This window comes from Trachemys scripta, chromosome 7, assembly GCF_013100865.1.
Source record: "Trachemys scripta elegans isolate TJP31775 chromosome 7, CAS_Tse_1.0, whole genome shotgun sequence".
Classification (NCBI taxonomy): domain Eukaryota; kingdom Metazoa; phylum Chordata; order Testudines; family Emydidae; genus Trachemys; species Trachemys scripta.
Genome location: NC_048304.1, coordinates 102,564,015 through 102,583,805, shown reverse-complemented (window position 1 = coordinate 102,583,805; position 19,791 = coordinate 102,564,015).

Genomic DNA, 19,791 nt, shown 5'->3' with positions numbered 1-19,791 from the left:
ATTTATTTGGGCATAAGCTTTCGTGGGCTAAAACCTACTTCATCAGATGCATGGAGTGGAAAATACAGTAGGAAGAGATATATAGCAACTCCCATCCTTTCATCTGCTGCTATATATCTCTTCCTACTGTATTTTCCACTCCATGCATCTGATGAAGTGGGTTTTAGCCCACGAAAGCTTATGCCCAAATAAGTGTGTTAGTCTATAAGGTGCCACAAGTACTCCTCATTGTTTTTATTGTAAAAGAGTAAATGATATAGGTGCACAGATATCTCGAATGAAAGTCTAAATCCTTTCCCTGACACCCAATGATTGAAAGTTCAGCTCAGCAGATGGGTTATCCATATAGTGACATTACCATGCAAGATTACAACACTGTGCCATAACATTGTGCCAAAGGATGAGAGGGCTTCATACTGGGAGAGCCTTTCTCATGAGGAGAGCAAAGCAAATATTTCAGTGAATAACTTATTTGATGAATTGGCCTTTTGTCTATCTAGTTGTTCGTAGCAATTAAGCGTCATTCAAAATTTTCCAGTGTATAACTTCTATGAATAATTCTTGGTTTTCAGGAGGTTGTTCCTGCACTGTGACATGTTATTGGGAACTGGAGGGAGTGTTAGTGCTTTCTATGCTTTTGGTCAATCTTTAGTCCATGCAATAACTCATAGGAAGCCTTTCTAGCCAGAGTACATTAGAGCAGCCCTAAGGCTGCTCTAATTTGTGCTGAGTGCTGTATTGGCCTGTGGTAGACCCCAGGATTGCAGGGAATAGAATGGTAATGTAATGCTGCCTCTGCCCCTGCACCATTCATGGCTGAATACTGAGTCCTAGTGAACAGCTTTGATTGAGTGTTTGATATTCAGAATTCAAACAGTATTGGTTAGTTTTGATTGAGACCCAAAAATCATATAGAATCTTTGTTCTGTATCTTTTAGGAGAAGATTTCTGATGAGAATACCTATGATTATGAATTTAGTGTTCACTTTCTTAGACTGCTTAAAATTCAGAATTTCTGTGAACATTCCTGCCCATGAACTTGTTTGCTAGGATGTTGGTAACAAATGAATACAACAGAGATATGAACCTAAATAAAGCAAATTCAAGTGAATTTCAAGCAAATGTTCATAGTGATGGCCAGATCCTCCACTGGTAAAAATTGACATAATTTCATTGACTTCAATAGTACTATGCCAATTTACATCAACAGAAGATCATTCCCAAACTATTTTGAAGTATCCACCCATCTCTATCATGCAGCACGAACAGTCAGAGGAGGAAACTAGTTCTAGTTCTTCAAGCTCAAAAAAATGTTGTGGTTAAAAGCAGAACCTTAACACAAACTTCTCTGGATTCAGAATGATATTATTATGCTGAGTATCAGTACTGCTAGGCAGATTTGGAATGCTTTCTAATCTGCAATGTATATGAGATCTCATTCTAAGTTCAGGTTCACTAGAGGGAGTATGAAGGTTAACTTGTTGCCAGGCTGATTATATTGAGACAGTTTGGGGTGCATAATTCATTGAGAGGGTAGTTGTGAGCATGGAGTCCTGTAAGAATAATAATTTCATATTCCTACCTCTGAAAGCTAGTGCTTGCCATTCCTTCTATAAGCTTTTTAGTAGAATAAAGTATCTCCTTTTTTCACCATAAGCAGTGTTTAGAGTGACTTTATTTGGGGGATCCTGCCCAAGATACTGACATCTGACACAACCCATAGGAAAAAAACCCTATAGTCTTTGTATATGTATTTAATAAATATTAAGTCAAATTGTTCCAACAGTGAGGGCAATTAACCAAATTTACCAAGGGTCATAGTGGATTCTCCATCACTGGCAATTATAAAATCAAAACTGGATGTTTTTCTAAAAGATCTGCTCTAGGAATTATTTTGGAGAAGTTCTATGGCCAGTGTTACACAAGAGGTCAGACGTAGATGATCACAATGGTCCCGTCTTGCCTTGGAATCTATGAATTAGTAATCTGTAAAACGGCTGTCTCTGGACACAGTGTCTGGAATCCTGTACAATCTTTAGGCAAAAGGAAATAAAACATGGGCCCAATGCCTACAACCAACCAACTGTTCCCTTAAACAAAATCAGTTTTTAAATGGGGGCAAAGGTGGGAGGAAAGGGAGTCAGACATGATCAAATAGGACCTGACCTATAAACAAGGATCTTCCACTGAGCCTTAAGAGAAGCCACAAAGAGATTCTGGAAGTGCCCAGATACCATCTTGGTGGGAATAACACAAAAACCTCAGTAGAATAGGATCCTAAAGTACAAAGCTGGCCTGACATATTTTTTTAAGGTAGCATGGGAATTGCCTGATGGGGCACATCTTCTTCAATCACTCTCCCCTTCACTTCCAGGAGGTGACTCCCACTGATCTCAGTCCTTCTTTAGTCTTCCTATTTAAAAAAATGCAACAGAACCAACAACATTTGTTTTCTTGGCACCAGACCCAGAAATATAATCCATGAGGGGGAGATCCCCTGAGTTGTGCATATAGTTGTTTCTAGGACAGAGCCAGATTTTGAGCAGATCTGGAAATGTACAATTATATTTTTCCTCATTCAGTTTTTGGTGACTTTGAATTTCTAGGTTCCAGACAGGCCCAGAAAAGAAAATGCACAAATACTGGTTGAGGCTTGTTCTGTCACGGACTGTAAACAAACTTTTGCAAGAAGTCTTTTCGCATATGATGTCTAGACAATGTTACAAACCCCAAAAGCTCTAATAGTTTGGTTTAGCACCCAGAGTTTTGGGTGCTTGCCCAAATTAACCCTGATATGTAAACCTTTATTATTTTGCCTCTCAGTACAGTGTACAGTATAAATAGCACTGCTAGGAGCCTAACAAAGGCAGTATCACATGTCACTTACTGAATAAGTGATAAAACATAATCTAGAATATATCCTGGACAGGTATCATTATCCTTGAATCAAAACTAGGACATAAAACAGGCGTCACTATTTTTGCTGCAGCTTTAATTTGGTACCAGGCAAGGGATGTGGTTTAATTAAGCCACAAGTTTATTCACTTAAACCGCTGGGAGTACCCAGCAATGAACTGTACAGTGGACATCATCATCCTTGCCTTATCCCTCCCCTGGGGGAGGGATAGCTCAGTGGTTTGAGCATTGGCCTGCTAAACCCAGGGTTGTGAGTTCAATCCTTGAGGGGGCCACTTAGGGATCTAGGGCAAAAATCAGTACTTGGTCCTGCTAGTGAAGGCAGGGGGCTGGACTCGATGACCTTTCAAGGTCCCTTCCAGTTCTAGGAGATAGGATAGGATATCTCCATTAATTAATTAATTAATCATTTCGGCATAGTCCCCAACCGGGTCCCAGCTATCCTGCTGCTGGGACCTCACTGCCTTCCCCATGTACAAAATGAAAAGAAGCTATAAAAGGAGGAAGGATGCCTCCCTGCTGTTCCAGATGTAGGAGCTCCAAGCCCCCCGTACTCAGCTTCCTTAAGGGATGCTTTCCTTCAAAGCCTTTCCCAATTCATTTTATCTGATAACCACATCCCTTCCCTTTTTTCTGAGCCTGGTCCTTTAAATTTGGCAGAACCAAGCAGCTGCAGCCCTAAAGCAGCCATTTTGCAATTGGCTGCAGCTTGCTGCATCTCCCTCTCTCTGAGCTTGTAAGTATTTTGAACTCTTGTTATGCTTTTCCCTGGTTTTGCCATTCTCATTCCTGAGTAGATGGCATAATCAGCCACTGTCCAAAAGCCAGGCAATGTTGGGTGTACTAATAGATACCACTAAAGAAAGTTTTGGGTACAGATTTTCCCAGAATTCTCTATTACAATCTATTAACATCTTTTACATCAGGTTCAAAAAAGCATTAGAAAATGACTGCCAGTACCACTTTCTAGTAGTAGAAAGGAAATGGCAAGCTGTGATATGGACAACTTTGCATCATGAATAGTAGCTGGATAGTGATGAAATCATTTTCAATGTTCACTTGAAAATAAATCCCATGATGATTTACCTGATTTTGACTTTATGGAGATTTATGTTTTAAAATAAATGTAATTAAATATAGAACCACTGTGCAGTTGAAATTATGTTAACTTGGAAAGGGAATGATGCAGCATGGGTTCTTTTCAGGTGATAAGTTTACTTCTGGTTTTAGAAAGGGTTTGTTTTCTGTGTCATTTGGGATATAATAGCCTCTTAGAGTACAGTTAGGGCCTGAATATTTTTTGTTATGTGAAAATGATCATATACAGGTATATAGATGTTTTTATATTTGTGGCTGTAGTTATATATTGTCCATTTACTACAGTGAAGTTATGCTAATTTATTTTCAGTTCAAGATACTGTTAGGAATGTATTCTTTGATATGCATTTTGTTCCTTATGATTTTGTAATTTTTAGGTATAAGCATTATTTATTTTAAAAATAAGAAAGGAAAAATATTGTTGGGAGATTGGACAATATCCCCCTTTTCTGTAGAAATACTGTGAGAGATACTGTCTCTAGGAAGTCTGGCTTCTACTTAACAGCAAGTATGAGCCTGAACACCTGTGTCACAGATACAGACAGCTGGCGTACTATGTGTGTGCCTCTGCTGATCCATCTGTAAAGACAGGTCATATGCCAATTGCTTGACTTATGGTGAGTTTGGAGGAAGAAAGTTCATATCACAATAGAGATGCATTTGGTTTTTTTTGCTTAAAAACCTACTCCAATGTGTTCTCTATTTTTTTGTTTGTTTGTTTCTTTGGGTACATCTTCACTACCCACCGTATCGGCGGGTAGCAATCGATTTATCCGGGATTGATATATCACGTCTCGTTAAGGTGCGATATATCGATCCCCGAATGCGCTCACCGTCGACCCCGGAACTCCACCAGAGCAAGCGGCGGTAGCACAGTCAACGGGGGAGCCGCGGCCGTCGATCCCGTGCCGTGTGGACCCCAAGTAATTCGATCCAAGATACTTCGACTTCAGCTGAAGTTGCGTATTTTGTATCGATCCCCCCCCAGTGTAGACCAGCCCTTTTCTCTTTGATGCCAAATTTATGCTGATCACGGAATAAAAATCTTGGTGGAATCCCAAGCAGTTATTCTGGGATAATTGAAGTTCAGGAAAGGTAATGAGCACCTTAATTTTATATCTGTTTAGGGTACTAGGTGGATCTTGTTCCCATGTTACCTGTGAAGAACTGTTTGGAGTTAAGTGTTTTTGATATCTGTTCTCTGTGTATTAATACATGACAAGCATATTTTCAAAAGAAAACAAGTATATCTGAGATGAGATCATCTGCCTTTGAGATTCTCCCTGTATGTAAGATCTTTTCACTCAGCAAATGAAGAAAGAGTTAACCAACTTCCTGCAAAGAGAAAGAAGACCTGCCACATCTGGAGTAGTGTGCAAACTAACAATCACAGCTGGATCATGTTAAGGATAAAGGGAGTAGAGAGGCCTTTGAATGGGACTTTTGGATGCAGGGAATTTCTCACTCACAGCTTGGACCTTGGCTAGAGGGCAGCTGCTTCTAAGGCCTAGTAGGCCACAAAGGCAGCATTTGGACTTACAAATGTGCGTAATGATGTGCTGGGACTTCTTAAGGGTGGCTGTTACTCCAATAAGACTGAAGCTTGCTGTCGACAGCTCAGGAGTCACCCCCAGACCCCCACCTACCCATGGGCATGCACAATGACCCCGATGATATTCTTCCTAGGAGAAATAGTTCTCTGACACAGTTTTAAAATGAGAAGAATAAACTTGTCTACCCACTATTGTTTGTGTGTGTACAGCCTGTGTAGATTTGTATCACACAAATAGAATGTAGTAAAGTTGTTCTTGTGGACAAGCGGGACTGCACAGTGAACACCATTGCTGTAAATCCCCTCTGGATATAACGCAAATGAGTGCGTAAATGAATGCTTCTTCGTAGGTGCAATTCACATAAGTGCTTTTTTTGTATCATTTTCTGTTCTTTTTCTCCTTTGTGAGCTAGCGAATGTGCCAGATGACTTTTTTTTTCCTGTCCGGCACCTTCCCATGGAGCATAGACAGAGTTGGGAAAGTTGCACATCAAGGTTATGGGAATTAATGAATAAGAAAACCTTGACATTTACACAATTTAGGCATGTTACTTTTATTTAAGGTTTTTTCATGTAAAGGGTGCAGAACCCTTAGTGAATAGACCTGTTAATGCCTCTTGCTTTTTGTGTTTATATGTGCCAGGTCTAATAATTGTCACTGTTAACCTAAGTGAGAAATCTCCAAACATATTTTATGGAAGAAACCATAGGGCTTTAGCTCATCAGGCTACTGATAGTCATGGGAGAGGGGAGAAGACAAGGTAGTAAATCAGCAGAAAATTTTTGTTTATCAGCATCAAGATTTATCACTTGTAAATATTTAGGGCTATGGAAGCAAATCCAAATGCATTAATTATATATAAAATCAATAATCTATATTAATAGTATGTAATGCAACAAAAGCAATGACATTCACAAATTAAGGCTCTCAGTACTGTGTGTCCTTGACCCTTCAGGGAAAGGAAAAAAACTAAGGCTCAAAACACGCTTTTGGACCCACAAATTGCTGATGCCGTTTCATTAGGGAAAACCTCTTTCAGCACAGGTGGAACTAGAAAGGGAAAATTTGTGGTCACAAATATCAGGTTTGCGCTTGTGATGAGCTGCCTTGAAACAGGGAAGAAAACAGAAGAATCTGTTGTAAAAGGGAGAAGTATTTGTCCTTTTAGAATTCCAGCTGGAGATTTTCCATTTTGTTTGTTTGTTTGTTTGTTTTTGCAGATTTTTGTCACGGTTCTGGTTAGCCACACAATAAGGTAGTCATAGGAAGAAAGTTTTAATGATTAATACATAACAATTTTAAAAGTTTCAGAGAATCACTTAAATGGTTTTTTCTTAGAATCTTTTCCTGCTCCCTTTGAATTCTGTGGCAAACTCCAGTGGTGTAGCAGCAGGTCCTACCAAACATATACAACTCTTTCATACAAGGAAGTGTGTGTTTGTGTCTGTGCCTCATTTCTCATATACTATTCAGTGATGGTGTAGATGATAAAATACTTAGTGGAAGTTATTTGTTTTCATCCAGAAACACAGTATTACGTGAACTCTGTCACTGGCTGCTAGTTATTTTTAAAAAGTCTAGATTTTCTTGAAAATCCATAATATATCTATAAATATTAGGCATAAATACTGTGGTCCATGTTGTGCTCTTAGTTACACAAGTGTAAATGAAGAGTAATTCCACAACAGATTTATTCTCGATTTGTAACAGAGTAATCAGAATCCGATTCAACATATAATTAGACACCTCAGAATAATTGTATATTATTTGGGTACAATATAGTAATCAAGAATTAATCTGAACATAAAATATGTAAAATCTATATAGACATATCATGTACTTTCTTGAAAATCCAGACTTTTTAAAAATAAGAAGCAACAATTTATAATTTTTTTCTGGTTTGATATTTTGAGATTCTGATCTCAGTTACTTTGGTGCAAATCCAGAATAAATCTGTTGTGGAATAACTTTTGATTAACACTTGGGTAATTGATCATATATCGATAGTGTAATTAAACCTCCATGGCTGGCCTGTATCAGATGATTTGGGCTCACAGGGCTTTGGACATGGGGCTGTAAAACTGGAGTGTAGACGTCTGGGCCTAGAGCCTGGGCTCTGGGCCTCTGCACGGGTCCCAGGCTTCAGCCTCAGCCCAGACAGCTACACTGCAGCTCAGCCACGAGTGTTTAATTGCAGCATAGACATACCCTGAGAGCAGAATTGGATCCGTTGTGTTTATACCTGATTTATTTTAAAGAACAGAAAAACAACAACAACAACAAAAAAACCCAAAAGCAAAAAACAAAACACAAACAAACCAACCCCCCAACATTTTACATTTGAAGGACCCAATACTTTACCCTTTTACTCATGAGAAGAGCTCCCATTAAAATCAGTCAGACAAGTGGCAGAAATAAAGACTGCTCACAAGTAAGGATTTCAGGATCTGGTCATTTTTCATGCACCCAGTTCAGGAAAAATATTTTCTGCAGGAGCAGAGGATTTTTCCAGTAATCCTGTTCACAGTAGTAGGTAGTGGGTTGTTAGTAATTGACATGCCAGTGAATACAAAATTGCACTACATCTTTGGAGGTGTTTTGTGATATTCCCTTGTATACTTGTGTTTGTTATAAATTGAAAGAGGCTATTGAGCTGAAAGGAGGGACAAACAATCTGCGTGAGGACAAAACAAGTGAAAGCTAGGATCGTCCAAATTTCCATGAAGCACTGTTGTTTGGAAGCCAATTTAAATATGAATCAAAGCAGCTGGACAACCTTTCTGTGGCCATGGCTGATATTGTTAATGAATGAGAAATGAAATGCAATCGCTTGGAGCAGATGAGAGGTTTTTATTTTACTCTTTTACATGCAAGAGAATAAACATTAAGTTCAGCATAGACTGTTGAGAAGTGATGGAGTTTTTTAAGTACAACGGGACAGATCCTTAGCTAGGGTACACGGGCATAGCTCTTTTGAAGCTGATGCCATTATGCTGATTTGCACCAGCTGAGAATCAGCCCTAATGTAGTTGTTTTTTATAACTAACTTTGATGTCCTTCCATTGAACAAGTTGCTGGTGGAAATTATTCTTTCTTAAATGTGAGCATAAACATGGCTTGTTAGCTTCTGGAGTCCTATTTATTTTGACACCCTCAATGTTATTCACTAAGGGCCAAATCCCACAGTCTTTATTAATTCAAAACTCCCAGGCCTTGATGCTGCCCTGAGGAGCGTGTGTTGCTGATCAGCAGGATCAAGGGGGGTTGTGTCAGCATTGTCTTTTGTATCCCCACCCTGATTTTGGGCTATGTGGACACTGGTCTGACCCTGGGTGTAAATCAGAGCAGCCTGAAGATTAATTTATATTGGGTGTTACAGCAACTAGGTGCCACCAGTGCACAGGGATATCTTAGCTGCACACTATACTCTGGCTGCAAGGGATGGTGTAGGAAGTACTTCAGTGGATCTAAAGCCACTTCTGGATCCCCCTAACCTGTTTTTTTCCTTGTAGTGGGTATGCCAGCAGCTTTAAGGCTGTTTTGCGCTGACCTTGTGGTGCAAAGCAGCCCTAATGCAAGGGAGAATTGGCTTTGTTGCCTTCAAAAGGAATTTAGCCTTAGTATGGACATTAGGATGTAGCCATAGGACACAATTGGAGATTTTGTGGTGGTGTTTCTTTAAGTTTACAATGAATTATTATTATTATTAGTTTCCAGTATTGCCCATAATGTGCTAAATGCTTTATAGACATAAATGAGTTATTCTTTCCACTAAGATATTACTTATCTGCACAGTAACCACACTGTTATAAAGTACCACATAGTATTTCAAAGAAACTGAAAATAACTCCTGTCACACACAACAGTAGCTGAATCAGATTAACCCTATTATTGTGCTTCACAATATTTTTTCCCTTTATGTCAGTTTCCTTATCTTTCATTGTAGTTTGGATTCAGCAATACACTTCCTGTAGTAGCCTATTGGAAGCAGGTAAGAGACGGAGACAGGCTTTGGCTTTCTTTCTTCTCAGCCTGACTATGCCTCTCTTAAGCCTTCCGCCTCCCAGGATCCTCCTATTAGCTTTTCTGTGGTGTTTGTGAAACTAGGAGTATGAGAATTCTGCATTTGATTGGTGGGAAAATGGCCTCGCATTTGATTGTAGAAGGTTTGGCAGCTATACAATGATCCGGAGTAACAAATGGGAAGTGAAAACAACATAGCTAACCTCAGTTTTATACCCAGCATCAGAGGGAAAAAATTCACAAATGGAACCTTTCGGGGTTTTCTTTTGGAATGATGTGGGACAGGGTAACATTTGGTTTCCAGTTCTGCCTTTGCATCCAGATATTTTATAGGATCTTGAATAAGGACGAGCAAAAATTATGCCCATTGACCTTAAAAATAATTGAAAAGAATGTTTTCTCCCTCTGTAAACCATGGAAAATAGGCACTGTGTAATTTGTATACCTCAAGAACTTAGTACAATGCAGCTAATACACTTGGCTGGAAACAAATTATATATGATAATACAATAGATACAATAGTGGGCTTAAAAAAAAAGTCAGGATAGAGTCCATGATGTCTTCTTCTCATGAGGATAAGGACCAAAGAGAACTGCTGTGGTTATCATCATATGTTGACAATGGTAAGGCAAATGCAAGAGCATATTACTACTGGTTGGTAAATCAGTAGTCATCATTGTTCTCTCACTAATCAGAACAGTTAGACACTTGTAAAATAACTCTATATACCTGTACAACTAACTCTTTTGCCCCACGCAATAGAAGTTAGTTCTGTGAGCTGATAACAAGGAGTTAAAATACTTCCATGTATTATTGTTATTTATTAAATCTAAGGCTTTTCCTTTTCTATTGACAAACAGTACTCTTCTACTTCCCCAACTTAACGAGGATACTAAAAGACTGCAAAGGACTAAAAGTAATGACTAAGAAAGTAAATTTCCTCTGTTAATTTTTAGATTTATGCAACACATTTATACATCTTTGATGAGTGGCACAATCTAAAGTAACTGTTCTTCAATTTATTGCAAAGAGATAAAATTAGATAAATGAACCATTGCCTTCTGATTACATAAAATATGTTTATGTAACTGTGAGAATATAACAACGACATTGCTCAACTGACAGTAGCAATCAGCAGGAAGTATAATTGGATCACCACCTCAAATTCTTTCATTCAGGAGCTTGTATCTAAAGAGAAATCTGAGTGACCATTATATATTTTTTATTCTGTAAACTTTTTTCAATTTTTAGGTATATATTTGTCCAATAAGAACACAATTTTGATATGTGTTGGGACATACAACATCCTAATCCATGGATTTAACTCCCATTTATGAAAATGTCCATTATATGTAGTGGGCAGAATACTGTTCTTACATGGGTAGCATGCACATGTGAGAACTTAATTTGACTTAGTATATAACTTATTTGCAGTGGGAGACAAGCTGTGGTGCATACAGCCATTTTATGTCCATAACGTTTTACTTTGATTTACTTTTGAGGGCTTATGTGTAACTTAAGTGATGCATAGTCCTCATACTGGCACTCTGCACAAAAATGAAGGTCATCATAAAGCAGTAAATTACTTGAAATTAATATTTATCAATTGCCTGTTGTGAGAGCAGACCTATAATAGAATTATTAAAAAAAAACTTAAAATATGCGCCTTCTTGAGATATAAAATAATGCGATATGCATCTTGCAGAAAGGTAGGAACCTTTGGTACATTAGTGAGGTTTTTATTCCCATCATTATTTGACACCTCTTCCACTTTGTCTCCATATATATGATTTCTGAAGACATAAATCAGGGGGAAAAAAGTACATTTGGCTTCTGCAGCTTTCCACAATCTTCCATGGAGCAGCACAGTGAGACAGAATACTTAAATAAATGAGAGAAAATACAAAACAAATTAACTATTTAAATAACCCAAGTGGAAAACAAATGTCACAGCAGAACAGTGACCTGCAAAGTGACTCCACTGATCTCAAGTTAATATGAGGACCCTGGGGCAAGAAAATGTGGGCTTTATCTGCTTGATGGCTCTTTTGATGACCATAAATCAGACAAGGAAGTGCGGTATCAGTACCCCACTTGGACATAAAAAGTGGATTCCAAAGTAGCCCAGAATGTCTTGTTCCAGATTTCAGCAGGACTCATCCTCTCATCTTCACTAGCAGTAGGCCCATTATAACAACTCTGTACCAATCAGTTAGTTTAGTCCACAAGTGCAATAGGGTTCCCCAAAATGGCTCAGAACATAGTCCAGCATGACACCCCTAAAGCCCAACTAATATTGGTCCCTGGTAGCTGGTAGTCAGGTTTCTAGGTTGAGGCTATGCCATGATGGGTGCCCTTCAAGCCAGTTCCCAGCTGTGGTCAGGGAGCTGCATTACCACTAATACAAGGGATGTGGTTATATAGCTGTGAACAGTGAATTGGAAATACATGACAACTTTAGGTATTTTATTTATTTATATACAGAAAGAGAGAGAGAGAATATTTGAATAATGAAGGCAAAACAGCTTGTTCTTACATATAAATAAATAAAATAAAAGCTGTTTTGCCTTCATTAGTCAAATACTCTCTAGGTCTGTACACAACACACCTCACCACATTAACAAATGTACATCACGATTGATTAGAAAGTAGGGATAATTTCTTTGAAATTAGCATGCAGTGTTTGTTAACACAGTAGAAGGCATTTGTTTCTTGACAATAAGCCTGCACCAATTAGATCACAATTCTTTAGTCTCTCTGACACACACACACACACAAATACACTTCCACATACAAGGCAAACACTCAAGTGTGCAAGCACACACGTACAAAGAAAGTAAAATCAGGAAGCTTCCATGATGAAAATGACACATGTACCAAACCAGGAAATTTCCTGCCTAGCAACTTCCATTCTCAAACTGATCTCCACCAATCTTGACTGTCAGCCTCTCTCTGCACCCAAGCCTCTGACATTTCAAGTAAGTTGATGGAAGCCTGGATCAGGAGATCCAGTCACTGAAATCCCACTAGATACTAGAATCCCATGCACCGCTACAGGCTGGAGACTGACTGGCTAAGCAGCAGTTCTGCAGAAAAGGACCTGGGGATTACAGTGGATATGAATCAGCAGAGTGCCCTGGTTGCCAAGAAGGCTAACGGCATCTTGGGCTGCATTAGTAGGAGCATTGCCAGCAGATAGAGGGAAGTGATTATTACCCTCTATACGGCACTGGTGAGGCCACATCTGGAGTATTGCATCCAGTTTTGGGTCCCCCACTACAGAAAGGATGTGAACAACTTAGAGAGAGTCCGGCAACGGGCAACGAAAATGATCAGGGGGCTGGGGCACTTACGAGGAGAGGCTGAGGGAACTGGGCTTGTTTAGTCTCCAGAAGAGAAGAGTGAGGGGGGATTTGATAGCAGCCTTCAACTGCCTGAAGGGGGTTCCAAAGAGGATGGAGCTTGGCTGTTCTCAGTGGTGGCAAATGACAGAACAAGGAGCAATGGTCTCAAGTTGCAGCGCCGGAGGTCTGGGTTGGATATTAGGAAACACTATTTCACTAGGAGGGCAGTGAAGCACTGGAATGGGTTACCTAGGAAGGTGGTGGAATCTCCATCCTTAGAGGTTTTTAAGGCCTGGCTTGACAAAGCTGAGGCTGGGATGATTTAGTTGGTGTTGGTCCTGCTTTGAGCAGGGGGTTGGACTAGATGACCTCCTGAGGTCTCTTCCTACCCTAATCTTCTATGATTCTATGATTGGAACAGTTCTTCCAAAGCACTGTAGAAACTCGGTATTTTATAACTAGTAACTATGTATTTCTAAAGCAATGAAGGGTTTGTTCCAAAGCCCATTGAAGTTAATTGAATTGACTTCACTGGGCTTTGAAGCAGACCCTAAAACTGTGTCTTGGGAGTTATGTTTGGTTGTTTTTTGTTTTTGTTTGGTTTTTTAAGGCAATACATTATCTTAAAAAGCCCTAAAAATATAGTCCTGGGAACATTAACAACAACAGACCAGAAGGGACATATAGATGTCAATCTCAGAAGGAAAATTAGCAAATCAGGATTTTCCATTCTACTCCACCAATCCATACTGTTGGGAAGTGGCAAACAGTGAAAGAATAGCAGAACAGAGGTGAAAAAGAGGAATGAGTCAGAAGAGGGCCTGGCTGCATCTTGAAGAAGAAAAGTTATGATATATGCAGCAGAATCTTGCACTTCCCACTCAATGCATTGTGAAACAACATGCCATGGGATACAGGGACAGGATTTGTCCTCAGAAAATGAGTCTTTTAACATCTTGAAAAGGTGGCAGCTAGATTCAGGCTCAGCCAGATCTCTGTTGGGAGCAAATTCCAGTGTTGTAGGAAATTTTCAATAGTTAACATGAAATCAGCATTGCAAATCTACTGGGCCAGATCCTCAAATGATGTAAATTGTAACTTCATTAGTGCTATGCAGCTAAGGACCGGGCCTGTTGTGTTAATATGTAGAAAAGAGCAAAAAAAAAAAAAAAAGGCACTTTACAATGGTAAATGAGAGAATCACTGTGGGCTCATGAAGGTTTTGCATTTTACAGAGCACATGGGAAAAGTGTGATTTAAAACCAAGGATACAGTACCAAACAAATGTACAGTATTTTTTTTTTTTGGTTATGACCATATTTTCAATGTCCTTGTTCATCTCAAGTACATCAGACAGGATAATAACTCATGCCAGATGACCTTGTCAGAACAGGTGGTCATAAATTAAAGGAAGTACAGTATTAAGTTTTATATTTTTTTCATAATTGATGTTTGATTCAAACTTTACAAAGGAGCTTTTTAAAGATGCACTAGTGAAGTATTTACTTTAAGTGGGAGCACTCTACACTAAATTAAATAGGGATAAGCAGCTTGATAAGGCAGTTCACCCAAATGATGGTGTATTTATCTTTCTCGTCATCACTATAAGAGATACTGTGCAGAATGTTCTTAACCTCATCCGTTCATCCCTTGAGGGGCTTCAGGCTAACAAAAAGGATAAAGCAAAATCAATGCTGAGTTTGGTTCTGGTAAACACTTATGTCTGTATGCAAAGGAAGAGGAAAAACCTTTGAAAATATTCCTTCAGTATGATGGCTTTTAATTAAATTAGATCTTAGAAATGTTGAGTGTGATCTTTGCAATGTTTTGATTTAGTTAGATTATGACCAGAGTTGCCAAAACCAATGCAAACGTATCATATTTGTAAACTTCACACGCATTGCTTGTGAATTTGATACGTCTCAAAGAAAGTGCCAAGATACTGCTGTTTACATTCCTAAACTCTTTACAAACAATGAGAACAATATCTGCTCTTTACAGATTACTATGGTTATGTTCATATGTACAGGAGCAAGTGACCTTTCCAAGTTGAGCAATCTTTATAAATTCAACTTAGAGTGTCTAAAAAGCTCAAGTGTATCAGCTTACAGCAAATTAATGTGAGATAGAAGAAGAATGATTTTACAGTAACCAGCTGCTGAATATCAAATGATTGAATTTTCCACTCTAACAGAAGACCTTTCGTTTATGTAAATATATGGATTCCCAGTACTGCTGGGAAACTTAATGCTGTATACAGTCTGCATTACATCTGACTCCACTTTATCCAAGGTTATCCTACATTATATATGACTTCACTTACTTAAGGTGTCTTTATAGCAATACAGGAAAAAAAGACAGGTGTAATCCCTTCCTGTTCTTTGCCTCAACAGGAGACCCTTTGAGATAAGGTAAAGCATGATCAGTTACCCCTTTTACTTTTTGTGTGACTTGGAGGTCCCGGGTACTCAGGGCATGTATTTCAGGACAGACAAAGAGATTCCACTAAAAGCTTGTATTCAGTTCCAATTCATTGCAAAAATCCAGCCTATGCTTCTTGAGAAGGGCTCATAGTCCAAGGGTTTGAAATCCCTACCAGAGGGGCCAAAAGTAACTTCCTGGAAGAAACCTCCTTGAGCTGATTTTCTATCGGATACGCTATGTAAGACAACAATGTACACCAGATACTACTATGTGGCAGATACAGGCAAAGTAGTAAATGGAAACAACTGGCTGAAAAATATGCATTCTTTTAGCCAAAAGAAAAAAGCCTTTTTAACTCATCATTATTGCAGCTAGGAGTGAAAAGGCCAAGAGCAAAGAACAAGAGATCAAGTTTCCCCTTGACATCTTCCAGCCCCAGTTGCTGGTGAGAAGCAGTCTGGTGCATTGTGCATCTGATAACTAAAGAGGTGGAAGCCTGCAGCTAAGCTCTTGTTTGCAATTGGAGAGCCCCTCTGACTGAAAATGGACTTGATCCCCTTTCCTTCTCTGTAATCATGAGACTTATGGAAGAAATCTCTGACCTGATGAGCCATCTTTCTTGTTCATGGCTGACCTCTGTTTCCAGGGAGAGAACTGAAGACTTTTGGCCCTATAATATTTCTTCTCTGGCTGACTCATGTTAATCAGCTAAGGAAGAAATCTTCCTTGGCACAGAGGGTTAAGAGATTCACTGAGTCTGATACTTTTACTAAAGCCATTTCCATAAACCCAGTTGCCAAAAAGAGGGCGGAAGAAGAGGAACAGTTTGGACAGCCATGTAAGGCTGAATATGGCCACTGCAGAGAGGGAAGCACATAGGAACAATGTCATTAGTAGTTTGGAAGTGGATGGAGTCCAGTGGTAGTGAAGCAAAGGAAGGCAAAGCCATAGAGTATTCCTATACCATTACTTAGATATACTTGCATTTTCATGTTGCTCACCCCTTTTCTGCTGCTGGTAAACAGGGAATGAGAAAAAAGGAAAGAATTAATGCATTGACTACTTTAGAAAGCTGAATTAGGGCTGGATGCTGCCATCCTTACTCAAATTGAGTAGTATCTTAATCTGTGAGTAGCTTCCTGGAAACCAGTGGAACTACTCATGGAGTATGGTACTAATATGTGGTAGAATTTTGCTCTCTGGTAGTGCTTAGGCCACGTACTAGTGTAACCCACTGGCTTTCTACACAGGTGTGAATTTTACCCTTAGCTCTGGTCTACACTGGGGGGGAGGAGTCGATCTAAGTTAAGCAACTTCAGCTATGTGAATAACGTAGCTGAAGTCGACGTACTTAGATCGACTTACCGTGGTGTCTTCACCGCGGTGAGCCGACTGCTGCCACTCCCCTGTCGACTCTGCCTGGGCCTCTCATGGTGCTGGAGTACAGGAGTCGATGGGAGAAGGCTCGGGGGTCGATTTATCGTGTCTAGACTAGACGTAATAGGGTCTAGAGGCGATAAATCAATCCCCGCTGGATCAATCGCTGCCTGCCGATCCGGTGAGTAGTGTAGACATACCCTTAGTGTACTAGTACATTTCCAGTGGTGAATCACAGGTTGGGAACAGAAAGCTTTGCAAAACTTTGGTTACACATAGATTTGCAACGTAGGTACAAACTGAGAGAAGAAGATGAGAATAGGGAATGAGGAAAAACGAAGTAGACAGTAACATTTGGAAGTGGAAAAACAACTCAGGTTCCAAATGAAACATTTTGTATGAGTTTAAAAGCAGTTACCTCAACAATTTCATATTTGACAAGGTTTGGGGTAAAACATGGCATCATTTCTTACAGGAAATAAAGAGCAAGAACTCCACTTATTTTTTATACACTTGTATTGAAACTGATATGAGTTTGTAATGTGGAAGTAATAGTTCCAAAGTAAAGCAGCCTCATGGTATTTCCTTTTGGAATTGCCTGACAGTATTTTACAATGATAATGTTTGGACTAGAAGGACGTTGAGTTTGTAAGACTCTAAACCTGCTAATTTTCTACCCTTGGACATTTTTTATTAACTATTGTTAGTCTGGTGACATAATCTCCAAAGGAATAGGTTGAATTATTAAACTTGCTCATATAAGCAGTTTGGGCCAAATCCTGACAGTGCTGAGTGTCTGAAGCCCCCATTGAATTCAGTGGAACTTGCATACACACATGTCAGATATTCAACATCTCCCACAATTTGGATGTTTGTGATTGTCAGAGGCATAGGTTATGCTAAGGAAAACAAAGACCAGAGGCCAGATTCACCATTGTGGGTACAGTAGTATAGAGTTAGAACATCCTTACGCCCTTGGAGATTGCTGTGTCAGAGGTAGGCAGCACTACTGCTGCTGGCTTCTTAGGGGGTTCCATTGGGGGAGGGAGTGATGTATGTAGCTATGACTCCATTTGCTGTGTACTACACTTTAAATATAAGAGGCCTGCCTATGTGCAAGGAGGCAGGGCTTTGGGGTTCCCACATGAGGCTCTAAAACTCTGCTTTCTTTCTTAAAGAGATTGCATATTTGTTCTGCCTTTTTAGTTGTTTCCCTTAATCTACAAGTCACCTGGAGTGGGAATGCGTGTTTCTTTGAACACAGTGAACATTAAAGGTCTTCAAATTCCAGCCAAGGCTCCAGAGAGATCTTAACAGTGGAGACTGCCTGGAAGGAGTACTGGGCAGAGAGATGCTCCAAACCTATCCCACCCACCTTAGAATTTGGTGCAGAGTAGGATGGCAGGGCAGGTGTGGTAGTGGTTTGAGCTGTGCCCTGACTTGTGGCTTCTGCCACTGGGAGTCTGTACAATGGGACATCTTTAATGCTAGCACTAATTAAAGTACTCAGCTAATTTGATTCTGTTGTGGAATTTAAACTATTTTATTCAAACTTTCATACTTTTATGTAAACCTTCAGTCTCACTTCCCTTTTCTATCCTTACGGGCACCCTTTCAGTCCCATATACCAAGAACAGCAGAGCAGGATTCATAGATAAGGCTAGAAGGGACCACTGTGATCATCTAGTCTGACCTCCTGTGTAACACAGGCCATAGGACTTCCTTAGCATTTCTGTTTTTTTGGCAGCAGCAGCAATGGATTTGGGGGAGAACAAAACAGCTTTGGAGAATTTTCTGTTTTTTGTCAGCTGCCCTGCTCTTACCATTCCCTTTCCACAGTTCAGTTTATTTAAGTTATTTTTCCTGATCAAATACAGACAAGATTTCCTTACAACTCATATCTCTCCCTCTTTCTAGTGGATTTGACATTTGATATTCTCTACTAACAGTATTGCACTTGGCTGGTTATTTTGTATATAGTACTGTACATGGCTTACTTACAAGTTATGCTAAACAAAGAATATAGTCAAGGAGCTGACAATCTAAAGTGCCACACAGTGAGCAGTCACAGAGTGATGTGGTGACATTAATGTTTGTAACCTGAGTGGAAGAGGTTGACATTTTTTAAAAGGGGAGGAAGGAATATGGGCTGGGTCCTGAGTCTGGCAAAGCATTTAAAAAGAACAGGAGTACTTGTGGCACCTTAGAGACTAACACATTTATTTGAGCATAAGCTTTCGTGGGCTACATCCCACTTCTTCGGATGCATTCTATGCATTCCGTGCTTCCGAAGAAGTGGGCTGTAGCCCACGAAAGCTTATGCGCAAATAAATGTGTTAGTCTCTAAGGTGCCACAAGTACTCCTGTTCTTTTTGCGGATACAGACTAACATGGCTGCTACGCTGAAACAAAGCATTTAAGTTTGTGCTTAACTTTAAGCATATAAATAGGCCAACTGAAGTCACTGCAATCCCCTGTCGTCTTCTGTCCTTGTGGAGTTTCTGCCACAGGGGATGCTAATCAAATGGCATGTCCCTCTGTCAATTTGGTCCCTATGGTTAAGCAAGTTAGCACATGTTTGCAGATCTTTGATATTGTAAAGGCTATGTGGTATATCACTGTTGTCCAAACAGATGTGTAGGAAACTTCTACATGATTCATTTAAGATTTGGTGAGTAACAGTACTTATAGATTTGCAGGGGAAAGTTATTACTTGGAAAAAGTGTAAAGAATAACCTCTGATTGTTTTGATCTGGTCTTAAATTGGAGAGAGTGAGCGAAAGGGATTAAAGTGTCTTAAACATAAAGCTCTACAGCAACTGTCAGGAGCAAAACTGAAAATAGTTTAAGAGCAACACAGGCAATAACTCACTTGGGGGGTCGGCAAAGGACCAGAAGAAATGGCCAGAATGACATTGCTTGGTTTTATTAACTCATCCATAATTAGCCCATAGCTTAGATACAATTTAGCTTGTGCCATATGGACTAATATAGTGCTGAAAGTTACCCCCCATGCAGGTGACAGTCTGTCACACTGAAGGCAGATTATCATAAAA